Raw genomic sequence first — 12,947 nt, 5'->3', positions numbered from 1 at the left:
TTCCACTCCATGCTTTGTCTTTTTAATTCTGGCTCATAATAGTGAACCCATGTTTCATCACAAGTTTAAATTTTGTTGAGGAAGTGTTCAGCTTCTCTTTCGTAATGCTCCTTTACCCCTGTGCGAACTCTCAGTTATGTTTCCTTGTGTAGCCGCGTCAACTCCTTTGGGACCCATCTTGCACATGTTTCGCGGTACTTCAGGTTGTTACACATAATGTTATGAACTGTACCAATACTAACCTGAACCTTATCGACTATCATTTCCACAGTCACACGACGGTTGGCACGAATAATGTCATCAATTCGACTTTCAAGTGAGGGAGTTGAAACTGCAACTGGGCGGTCAGAACGGTGATCATCAGTAACTGAGTCGCGACCATTTTTGAACTGCTCTACGCCACGCTGGATTAGCCGAACGGTCTAGGGCGCTGCAGTCGTGGACTGTGCTGCTGATCCCGGCGGAGGCTCGAGTCCTCCCTCAGGCATGGTTGTATGTGTTTGTCCCTACGATAATTTAGGTTAAGTAGTGTGTAAGCTTAGGGACTGATGACCTTCGCAGTTAAGTCCCATAAGATTTGACACACATGTGAACATTTTTGAACTGCTCTACCCACTTGTAAAAATTTGTGCGATTCATACAACCTTCACCATAAACTTTAGACATTCTGCAGTATATATTCACTGGTTTCTCGCCTTCAGCAAGTAAAAAACGAATAAACAGAACGTTCTTCAATTAATGTGGACGTTTCAAGCGGACTCGCCTACTAAATCCAAATGAATGTGTGCGAATCTTCTAGTTAGTTTTGGAAACTGAAATCGGCTGAAGAGGGCGTCGGCTGATTTTGTTACATTGCCACTCTAAGCATTCTCATGGCCAATTTCTGCAACCTTTTTGTACGCCTGGCCATATGACTTCGTTCGTCACTAGCCTGAATGCATTATAGTTGCTTGTTATTTTAATTTATACACCCCTTTGCTGAGCCTTTTGTACTGTCAGTCCCCCACTGTGATACTGTGCTGGAAGGTTGTGTATTGTGACTAATTTCCTAATGATCACATCTGGTGCCAATCGAAAATGCGACAAAAAATCAGACCCACTTATTGGATCTGTGACACTGGCGATAATGAAGTTGCACTTGAGTTCGTGAGGAAGTCAAAGGTCTACAATGCGTAAGTGCTCTCCAAATGTTTCTTGATTCATTCGCGTGGTGAGGATATGTTGTGACGGTGCTATCGAGCAATTGGTCACACATTTAGTGCACACTCACTCATTTCTGACCCTGACTCAGTCAAGAAATTCTTACCCGTTTAGCAGACACACACACACACACACACACACACACACACACACACATATATATACACTCCTGGAAATGGAAAAAAGAACACATTGACACCGGTGTGTCAGACCCACCATACTTGCTCCGGACACTGCGAGAGGGCTGTACAAGCAATGATCACACGCACGGCACAGCGGACACACCAGGAACCGCGGTGTTGGCCGTCGAATGGCGCCAGCTGCGCAGCATTTGTGCACCGCCGCCGTCACTGTCAGCCAGTTTTCCGTGGCATACGGAGCTCCATCGCAGTCTTTAACACTGGTAGCATGCCGCGACAGCGTGGACGTGAACCGTATGTGCAGTTGACGGACTTTGAGCGAGGGCGTATGGTGGGCGTGCGGGAGGCCGGGTGGACGCACCGCCGAATTGTTCAACACGTGGGGCGTGAGGTCTCCACAGTACATCGATGTTGTCGCCAGTGGTCGGCGGAAGGTGCACGTGCCCGTCGACCTGGGACCGGACCGCAGCGACGCACGGATGCACGCCAAGACCGTAGGATCCTACGCAGTGCCGTAGGGGACCGCACCGCCACTTCCCAGCAAATTAGGGACACTGTTGCTCCTGGGGTATCGGCGAGGACCATTCGCAACCGTCTCCATGAAGCTGGGCTACGGTCCCACACACCGTTAGGCCGTCTTCCGCTCACGCCCCAACATCGTGCAGCCCACCTCCAGTGGTGTCGCGACAGGCGTGAATGGAGGGACGAATGGAGACGTGTCGTCTTCAGCGATGAGAGTCGCTTCTGCCTTGGTGCCAATGATGGTCGTATGCGTGTTTGGCGCCGTGCAGGTGAGCGCCACAATCAGGACTACATACGACCGAGGCACACAGGGCCAACACCCGGCATCATGGTGTGGGGAGCGATCTCCTACACTGGCCGTACACCACTGGTGATCGTCGAGGGGACACTGAATAGTGCACGGTACATCCAAACCGTCATCGAACCCATCGTTCTACTATTCCTAGACCGGCGAGGGAACTTGCTGTTCCAACAGGACAATGCACGTCCGCATGTATCCCGTGCCACCCAACGTGCTCTAGAAGGTGTAAGTCAACTACCCTGGCCAGTAAGATCTCCGGATCTGTCCCCCATTGAGCATGTTTGGGACTGGATGAAGCATCGTCTCAAGCGGTCTGCACGTCCAGCACGACCGCTGGTCCAACTGAGGCGCCAGGTGGAAATGGCATGGCAAGCCGTTCCACAGGACTACATCCAGCATCTCTACGATCGTCTCCATGGGAGAATAGCAGCCTGCATTGCTGCGAAAGGTGGATATACACTGTACTAGTGCCGACATTGTGCATGCTCTGTTGCCTGTGTCTATGTGCCTGTGGTTCTGTCAGTGTGATCATGTGATGTATCTGACCCCAGGAATGTGTCAATAAAGTTTCCCCTTCCTGGGACAATGAATTAACGGTGTTCTTATTTCAATTTCCAGGAGTATATATATAAAGCCTGAATGCGTCGTGTATCGCTGATGCTGATAGCATCACATTAGCGTATACTCTTATTCCACTCTTCTTTGAGCACACCCACAATCGTTGGCGGACGTCGGCGCTCTTTAGCGCCAGTCGATATCATTTGGGTGCTGGCAAGACTGCGTGCATCGTCGCATGCCTGGTCCTTATCTTTGGTGATGCGAACACCATTGTTCTCCATTTTCTTCTCAGGACTGATCCCTGCATCTTGCAACATGCTCCTCTTTTGGTCGGTATCTCTTACATGGCGACGACAACTCTAATATCATTCTTGCTACTACTTGTTCCAGCTGTTTTATCCTTCGGCCCTGTTTGTGTGTCTCCTGACAGCCATAATACACCACACGAGCTACCTTTGTGGTCTCTCATTTTCTAATACTGCGCAAACTGACCTTCCCCGCCACACTATCATCCTCTTTGTCAGCCTTATGGGACACTCACGTAGTGTCAGGTGTTCACAGGCTGCAACCACCACACGAATGTTTGCTGGAAATTTTCGTAGTCAGAGCACTTTTAGTGACTGTAGTGGCATAAGGTCAGGTCCTGCTAAAGGTCGCAGAGCCCGTATCAGTCGCAACAGTGGTCTATCGCCCAACAGTTCATCCTCGAAAACTTTCTGAAGTCGATGTTCCGTCGGCATTGTACACATCAGTACTTCCTTTAGAGTCGCGTAGCATTGCTGTGGTAATATGTCTTCCACTTCTTCTGTAACTGCTCTATCCAAATGCGCCATGGTGGTGATGTATCTAGTTTCATCTATGCTCACACCGTCCTGTTGAAAAATACATTCAGCGTGTGTAAACCACATTAATGGCCCATATTATTTACTTGATGTCTTTCTGCTTGAACCATCTCCATACTGGTTTGATGTGGGGGTATTGAAGGTGGAGACAAAAATGGTTCAAATGGCTCTGAGCACTATGGGACTTAACATCTATGGTCATCAGTCCCCTAGAACTTAGAACGACTTAAACCTAACTAACCTAAGGACAGCACTCAACACCCCGCCGGGAATCGAACCCGGAAACCCGGGCGTGGGAAGCGAGAACGCTACCGCACGACCACGAGTTGCGGACGAAAGTGGAGACAGTTCTTCCTTTATGTCAGTTTCTTCCTCTTGTATTTCTCGTTTGCCTCTGCCTTGGAGAAGAAAGGTATTTTATCTTAGAATTATTCTTATCTTTTTTTTTTTTTTTTTTTTTTTTTTTTTTTTTTTTTTTTTTTTTTTTTTTGATGACCACCCCAGTGTGAATAATAGTAGCAAATGAAAGAAACAGGTACGGAATCTTTTCATACTTTATTAATGTAACTAAACACAAAAATCAACAAAGGTAAATCATAGAATAATAAGGACAAAGTTCTATCCATAACAATATATCCATTCTGGAATCATCTTCTACTGCATCATCTGCTTGTCGCTACAGCCTCCAGTCATCCATATTTTTCATTTCCACTGCAGCCCCCCCCCCCCCCCCCTATTTTGCTCCCACTGCTTTTATCTACATCCATTTCAGTGTCTCTTCTACTGTCACTATCTCTCACTGTCAGCCTCTATCTCCTGTCGCTTTAATTCCCACTACTATAGTCTTCATCCATATCTCTCTCTCTCAGACTGGATTGGTAGTCAGGGGCTCGTATATTAACCAACAAACAGATTGTAGTAACACTTAGGAAGTGTATTTCTTTTGTTCAATCACACACTTTTTTAAAATAGAATAATGCCTGTTGACATTAACAGATTAAAAGTATGTAAGGTGTCAGGCAAATCCAACACCTTCCACGAAAACCCTGACATGATAAGCAAATCCAGTAGTATTTCACATAGCTTCGAATAAATCGTGACATTAAATTAACCAAAGTAATACGAGTAAAGAGTCAGCAAATGGAATACCACGGACTAACACAAGAATGCCTAAATGCATGTTATACCTTTCCACCGTGAGACAGACGCAGTTCCGAGGGGAGAAACGAGAACAGAAGCCGAGAGCAGAACCGTATTAAGCTGGAAGGCCCTACGATAAGGGACGAACACCCACGTCGCCAGCTAACCGCTAGGACCACACCCCAGCCGCAAGTTTTAGCGTGAGACTTTTTCGCGTCTCTGTTACGTCAGGACCACCCCCAGCCCAGCCCATGTTGAAAGCTAGATCCCTCCAGAAGAACAGTATGGATCTTACGATAACGCTAAAAGGACCACACCAGCTGCAAGTTTTAGCGTGAGACTTTTTCGCGTCTCTGTTACGTTGCAAACTTTAAAAACATTGCCCCACCACGAAAAGTATAACGTTTCTCACTGGATAGACAGAATTTTTGTAGGCGGAGCTTAAGGTTAACATTGAGACCCTGATTGGTCGGATGAAAACACAGCCAGATAGTTTTTTTTTAAACCAACTTCGGTAAATTGTAGTAAGGAGGAGTGTAGTTGCTTCCGAGACGGCAAGGTGAGCGGAGCTGTGCTCTACGCCGCCCCCTGGCGAACTCCGACAAGGTAATGAACGCACGCGATGCCGTATAACAGCGCATAAAGCTTCACTCAGAACTGCAGAAGTCTCATCTGTTACACCCCCTTTTTGCGTAATACTAGTGTCGATCGTCAATTAGAGCTCATGGTGTTCACATTTGCCACTTGAAGTAAAAATCTGAAACGCGATGATTTTTCTGTTATATAGTTATTGAGAAGCCACATCAGCCACTGTAATTTACGACAAGTTAGATAAGTAATTAAAGATAATTGAGGGCCACTGTAGACCATTTTGATAGTTTTCTCTTTTGTGGAACTTAATTTAAACCTAGATTATGGATGTGATATGGCATAGGTCATCCTTCGATCCATTGTAGAACTTGGAAACCCATTCAGGGAATATTCGTTCACATTTTTGTTGAACGCAGTTGGTTTTTACCATCCTGTACTAAAACATTTCCGTTTATCAATAGTGCAATTTATAAACAATGTATTGTGAGTAGAATAAAATTTCCAATGGTAAACTTAACTGCTTTTTCGACGTTATTTTACCAGCTAACTAAAAATAGGAAAGCCTTGAACCCCTTACACTAAATTTAGTTAGTATTAAGATTCTTTTACAGGGAGTGCAGTGGAGCTGACGCTGAAATCATTAAGTATTTGGTTATATCATCGCTAGTCTCACTGAACTCTTCTGAACTGTGTGGTCTGACGTCTCCTTACCAGCAACAGGTCCCAGGTTCAAACTAGTCAATTCCCTAAAAAACACGCTCAGAGCGCCGTTGCGCGAAAGTGGTAGGGAGACACGATATAGAACAGACACCACGCAGAATGTTAGAAGTATAGTAAATGGCGTATGGAGGGTGCAGGAAGAATGCAATTCGTTCTTTTATGGTGTAAGTGGCAAGATATCCTAATAGACGTCAACCGTCTCGGCAACTAATTATCAATCTCTTCAACCATTTACGTGAAAATGGTAGTGTAACATCTGGACAACGTAACAGAGGGAAACAAGTACGACAGAAGAAGGAGAAATTAAGCTTCTAACTACTCTTGCACACATTAGCTCCCTCGCAATGGCGCGAGGAAGTGGCATGAGTCGGGCAAGTGTCCTACGCATTCCCCATCGCTGTAGGTTCCATACCTATCACATCTCTCTCCATCAAGAGCTGCGTGGAAATGATTATGGGAATCGTGTTAACACCTGTACATGGGCATTAAGACAGGACAGTCCAAACGTATCATGAATCATGTTTGGTGACGAAGCCACATTTACCGATCATGGCTAGGTAAACCGCCAGAACATGAACTATTGGTCTGTTGACAACCCCCCTTGACTTCATCAGGTGGAACGACAGCGTCCATGAAGTGTAAACGTGAGGTATGGGATGGTGAAGCATCAGTTCACAGGCCCAGTTTTCATAGGTGGAACACTGAACAGGCACAATATTGCAACCTCCTAACCATCTTCCACAGATGCTAGAAGATTTTCCTCTGCAGACTAGGAGTAACCTGTGGTACCAACAGGATGGCTGTCCAGCCCATAGTGCACGAAGTACCGCAGCATGTCTTCATGAATTGTTTCCAAATCACTGGAGTGGATGCGAGGCACCTGTACCTGTACGGATTTGATGTCTGTAGACTTTTCTCTGTGGGGCAACCTAAAACATGCTGTCTGCAAGGACATACCATGTACGCCCTATGATATGCAACGATATATTACTGTAGTCCGCTCGGACATCTCTGCTGAAATGCTAGCTTGTGTGCAGCAGTTGTTCCACACCAGTCTGGAAGCGTGTATTGCCGCTGCCGGTGATCATTTTGAACAAAACCTGTGATGGTCAGTTATTTCGTTACTGGTCATAATTCACATAACTAGTGTACGCACTTGTGTTGTTCCTTAGTGTGGCGGTCATAATCCACACAGCTAGTGTATACACTTGGGTTGTTCTTTAGTGTGTGCTACCATAGGTATTGTACAAGTGTCAGAGTAGGAACTTTTCAAAATATGATATCTTGTAAACAACTCGCACTAGAATCGTGCAACAAACACTACTGACATTCTAATTTACCCTGTTAATGTCAATAGGCATTGCTCTATTTGAAAAAGTGCATGTCTGAACAAAAGATATAATTTCCGAATATTATTACAATCTGTTAACTGGCTAATAATACAAGCCCCTAGTTACCAATTCATTTTGTGGAAACTACACATCAATTGCACTTTGCATTTCCACAATATTTGCTGTGCAAGCTTTTGGTGATTCGCCCTGTATAAAACTTTCTGGCAGATTAAAACAGTGTGCCGGACCGAGACTCGAACTCGGGACATTTGCCTTTCGCGGGCAAGTGCTCTACCAACTGAGCTACCCAACTACAGCTTTACTTCCGCCAGTACCTCGCCTCCTACCTTCCAAACTTTACAGAAGCTCTCCTGCGAACCTTGCAGAACTATCACTCCTGAAAGAAAGGATACTGCGGAGACATGGCTTAGCCACAACCTGGGGGATGTTTCCAGAATGAGATTTTCACTCTGCAGCGGAGTGTGCGCTAATATGAAACTTCTTGGCAGATTAAAACTGTGTGCCGGACCGAGACTCGAACTCCGGACCTTTGCCTTTCGTGGGCAAGTGCTCTACCGAGTTCGAGTCTCGGTCCGGCACACACTTTTAATCTGCCAGGAAGTTTCATATCAGCGCACACTCCACTGAAGAGTGCTAGAAACATCCCCCAGGCTGTGGCATAGCCATGTCTCCGCAATATCCTTTCTTTCAGGAGTGCTAGTTCTGCAGGGTTCGCAGGAGAGCCTCTGTAAAGTTTGGAAGGTAGGAGACGAGGTACTGGCGGAAGTAAAGCTGTGAGGACGAGGCGTGAGTCGTGCTTGGGTAGCTCAGTTGGTAGAGCACTTGCCCGCGAAAGGTAAAGGTCCAGAGTTCGAGTCTCGGTCCGGCACACAGTTTTAATCTGCCAGGAACTTTCATATCAGCGCACACTCCGCTGCAGAGTGAAAATCTAATTCTGGACTCACTCTGTATACTTTGATACATAGAAACAACATATAAGTACGCATAATATAAGGTTAGCACAAAATCATTTGTTTTATATTTTTGGGGTACTTTGATCCTGTATCATAGTTCATTCAAAATGCCTTGCTTATGATTTGAACCTTAAAAACGAGTAAAAATGTTGCTATAAACATTTTATTGAATTTGCAGGCTTTCCAGTTTTACACAATTTTAGCATCCATTTCTAGTTATTTTCAGGTATATTAAGACCTTTTAAGACAATTTTTTTTTTCACTGTGTATTTGTGTAGGTATGAAGCGCCCATTATATAGACACAGTGCATTGTAACGTTTTATTGGCGAAATGCTAACTAAACTCATAGGAGTAGTATTTCCATAACCCCAGAGCCCTTTCCATGTGTTCACTACACCTGTTACAACTACATTTTCGCCTCTCTTAATAATGTACTGTTAAAATTCGAGCAAGTTGCTATGTTATTTATAAACAGTTATAAATACACTCCTGGAAATGGAAAAAAGAACACATTGACACCGGTGTGTCAGACCCACCATACTTGCTCCGGACACTGCGAGAGGGCTGTACAAGCAATGATCACACGCACGGCACAGCGGACACACCAGGAACCGCGGTGTTGGCCGTCGAATGGCGCTAGCTGCGCAGCATTTGTGCACCGCCGCCGTCAGTGCCAGCCAGTTTGCCGTGGCATACGGAGCTCCATCGCAGTCTTTAACACTAGTAGCATGCCACGACACCGTGGGCGTGAACCGTATGTGCAGTTGACGGACTTTGAGCGAGGGCGTATAGTGGGCATGCGGGAGGCCGGGTGGACGTACCGCCGAATTGCTCAACACGTGGGGCGTGAGGTCTCCACAGTACATCGATGTTGTCGCCAGTGGTCGGCGGAAGGTGCACGTGCCCGTCGACCTGGGACCGGACCGCAGCGACGCACGGATGCACGCCAAGACCGTAGGATCCTACGCAGTGCCGTAGGGGACCGCACCGCCACATCCCAGCAAATTAGGGACACTGTTGCTCCTGGGGTATCGGCGAGGACCATTCGCAACCGTCTCCATGAAGCTGGGCTACGGTCCCGCACACCGTTAGGCCGTCTCCCGCTCACGCCCCACCATCGTGCAGCCCGCCTCCAGTCGTGTCGCGACAGGCGTGAATGGAGGGACGAATGGAGACGTGTCGTCTTCAGCGATGAGAGTCGCTTCTGCCTTGGTGCCAATGATGGTCGTATGCGTGTTTGACGCCGTGCAGGTGAGCGCCACAATCAGGACTCCATACGACCGAGGCACACAGGGCCAACACCCGGCATCATGGTGTGGGGAGCGATCTCCTACACTGGTCGTACACCACTGGTGATCGTCGAGGGGACACTGAATAGTGCACGGTACATCCAAACCGTCATCGAACCCATCGTTCTACCATTCCTAGACCGGCAAGGGAACTTGCTGTTCCAACAGGACAATGCACGTCCGCATGTATCCCGTGCCACCCAACGTGCTCTAGAAGGTGTAAGTCAACTACCCTGGCCAGCAAGATCTCCGGATCTGTCCCCCATTGAGCATGTTTGGGACTGGATGAAGCGTCGTCTCACGCGGTCTGCACGTCCAGCACGAACGCTGGTCCAACTGAGGCGCCAGGTGGAAATGGCATGGCAAGCCGTTCCACAGGACTACATCCAGCATCTCTACGATCGTCTCCATGGGAGAATAGCAGCCTGCATTGCTGCGAAAGGTGGATATACACTGTACTAGTGCCGACATTGTGCATGCTCTGTTGCCTGTGTCTATGTGCCTGTGGTTCTGTCAGTGTGATCATGTGATGTATCTGACCCCAGGAATGTGTCAATAAAGTTTCCCCTTCCTGGGACAATGAATTCACGGTGTTCTTATTTCAATTTCCAGGAGTGTATAATTGCCCACAGTGCAAAAACGGCTAGAGACCAATTTTTGCAGTTACTTGCACAAGTATAGTAACTTTGAAAATCTGCATCTTGGTAACGGATACTGATGTCAAAAAAATATCCACATTCTCGAGAATATCATCTGAAGAACAGATGGTAAAAATTTTAGCAATCTGCCATGAGTAGAAATTGCATCCCCACAACTGGTACTTTTCGTATACAAAAATCAAGGGTTTTGGTGTTTTCTCAGGAACTGCTCATGATTAAATGGTGCATTTATAAGCCACTTAAGTTCAAACCTCGCCACACCTAATGTAAAAGAACCAACAGAATTGATCAAGTGCCGGCCGTAGTGGCCGAGCGGTTCTAGGCGCTTCAGTCCGGAACCGCGCTGCTGCTACGGTGGCAGGTTCGAATCCTGCCTCGGGCATGGATATGTGTGATGTCCTTAGGTTAGTTAGGTTTAGGTAGTTCTAAGTCTAGGGGACTGATGACCTCAGATGTTAAGTCCTATAGTGCTTAGAGCCATTTGAAAACTGATCAGGGAAGCGTAATGTTAAATGTTGACCCTGTACTGTAGGATAGCGACGACTGTCTGCCCGTTCTCCTGATGGGTATACAAAAGGTCGTTAGGCCAAGGGGTACTCACAACACTTGATTCCGTGGGGGGTCTGAACAATAATATCGTTGACGGACGATCAATTTTTATTCTTAGTAAGTCAGTAAGCCTAACGTATAAGCTCTCTTCTGCAGCATTAGTAGTAAGCTCAGTGCTTTCGTATTGAATGCATACTCTATGTATTGATTCCACTATCTGAAAATAAAACGGTGCGTACAGAATGCAGCATGGTTGATAGTAATTCATTATCATTTTGCCTAGACTGTAAAGACCCACAACAAATCCTATCTCTGTGATCAACAGACCTCAATATACGACCACCTGAAAAATCACATTTTCGCGCGCGGCTTTCTAGTAACATCTTGGAACCATGCTCTGTCGTGCACAAACCGATGAATTTTTACTCTAATAGCAAACTGATTGACAGATTTTTTTATCAAGAGAGCTGTGATAGCAACCGTCAACGAGAGAACGGGCATTGTTACGGCTTATGTTTTGTTCCTCTTGACACATCGCTCTGAGAATGACAATTACCGCCAATAATGCAATGTTGTGATTCATTTTTGTCAGTGTGTTTCCTTTCTTTGCGCTTATTCTCTAATAATACACAACAGAATGTCTGCCACTCATAGAGATAATGAGCAAAACGGCAATTACGATCCTGTAAGGCGAATTCAGTACTGTAGGTTAAAAGGAAACATTCGATTGCCATGACCATATCGCACGTGAGGGTAGCAGCGAGCTGCATCACCCCATTCTGTGTTCAAACGTTAGCCACTCCGTTATTCTGATCCAAGTACGAAATGGCAATGGAATATATTCGCGGCGCCCATGTAGCAGAGTCACCACACCCTGATGCTTATTTTCGGTACCTACCACTGCTGTATCACTTAAGTTACCACCACAGTCCAACATAACAGTCGCGACACTTACTGCTGTAAAAGTTGTTGCCGTTTGACAGATGGAGCGACACTAGCGCTCCAAGCGGCAGGTAAGGTGAACGTCAGACGCGTCGTAAGCATAATGTTTGTTTGCGTCCATTTCCTACGTAATTTCCGAATTATTTTCTTGCCTCCAAGAGTTTGTTTAGCATCAGAAGGCATATATGTTTCTATTAATGATTCTAAAATAAGCGCAAGTATGGACAAAAACCATGAATAGAGTGGCAAGCTACAACACATTCGTGAAGAAACACTTGTGACATTGGACAGAATTGCAGCTTACCATGTTGATGTCAAAAGAATATAAATACACAGATTCACATGTAAGAAGCACAGACATGTACCTCTACATGCAAAAGCGATCGACAGCTCGTTTATCGTTCTGTAGGCCTACCGTGTGTGTCATTGTCGCCTGTTGCCACAAGTACGACCTTAATCTTTATATTATTCTAAGTGGGTCAAGCAACTGCCAAATAGTGGCAGAAATATGCTGAAAACATTATAATGAGCTGATTACATTACATTTCACGAAAAACCAAATATTTGAATAATTTTCAAACAATGTGTCTGTAGGCACTTTCCTTGTCCCGTAATAGTTTCGCTCGATCTGCACAATCTGACACTTCACACGCTTTTGTAAGACACGAACAGCTGCACTTAATCTAACCACTTTATCGTCAAAGCACGTCTGGGGTAACGATTCGCACGAATCTTGCACTGATACATGGAGAGCTGAACTGGCTGCTTCTGTGTCATTCGATTGTTCTACAGCTTTAGATTGACTGTCGAATCTTTGTGGCAGTTTCCTCTTCATCGTCAGCAGAAGTGGCTTATTTGGGATGTCAAACAGTGTGGGTACTGCGTTCCACACGAGTTTGTTATTGTCTGCGTTCATGAACTGGTTTTCTTCGAAATGTAGTGGACAAAACCTAATATTATTATACAGGTAAACTGGGTCTTTCTTCATAAGGTCTTATCGTCTACTATTAACTAGCCATTTTCTGCTCCTAAAACGAAACATTTATCATTTATACACGTATAGTTTGCAAGTGAATCCTGACGATACAATTTAGTAACATGATGGTATATACCTCTCAGGATCCTTAGGAAACCTAAAAAGACACAGCTGTGGTGTCTTCTTCCTGTTGTTGCTGCAATTTATTGCGC

This window comes from Schistocerca americana, chromosome 5 (genome assembly GCF_021461395.2).
Source record: "Schistocerca americana isolate TAMUIC-IGC-003095 chromosome 5, iqSchAmer2.1, whole genome shotgun sequence".
Classification (NCBI taxonomy): Eukaryota; Metazoa; Arthropoda; class Insecta; order Orthoptera; family Acrididae; genus Schistocerca; species Schistocerca americana.
The sequence above is the reverse complement of the archived record's forward strand: the minus strand, read 5'-3'. Positions refer to the sequence as shown.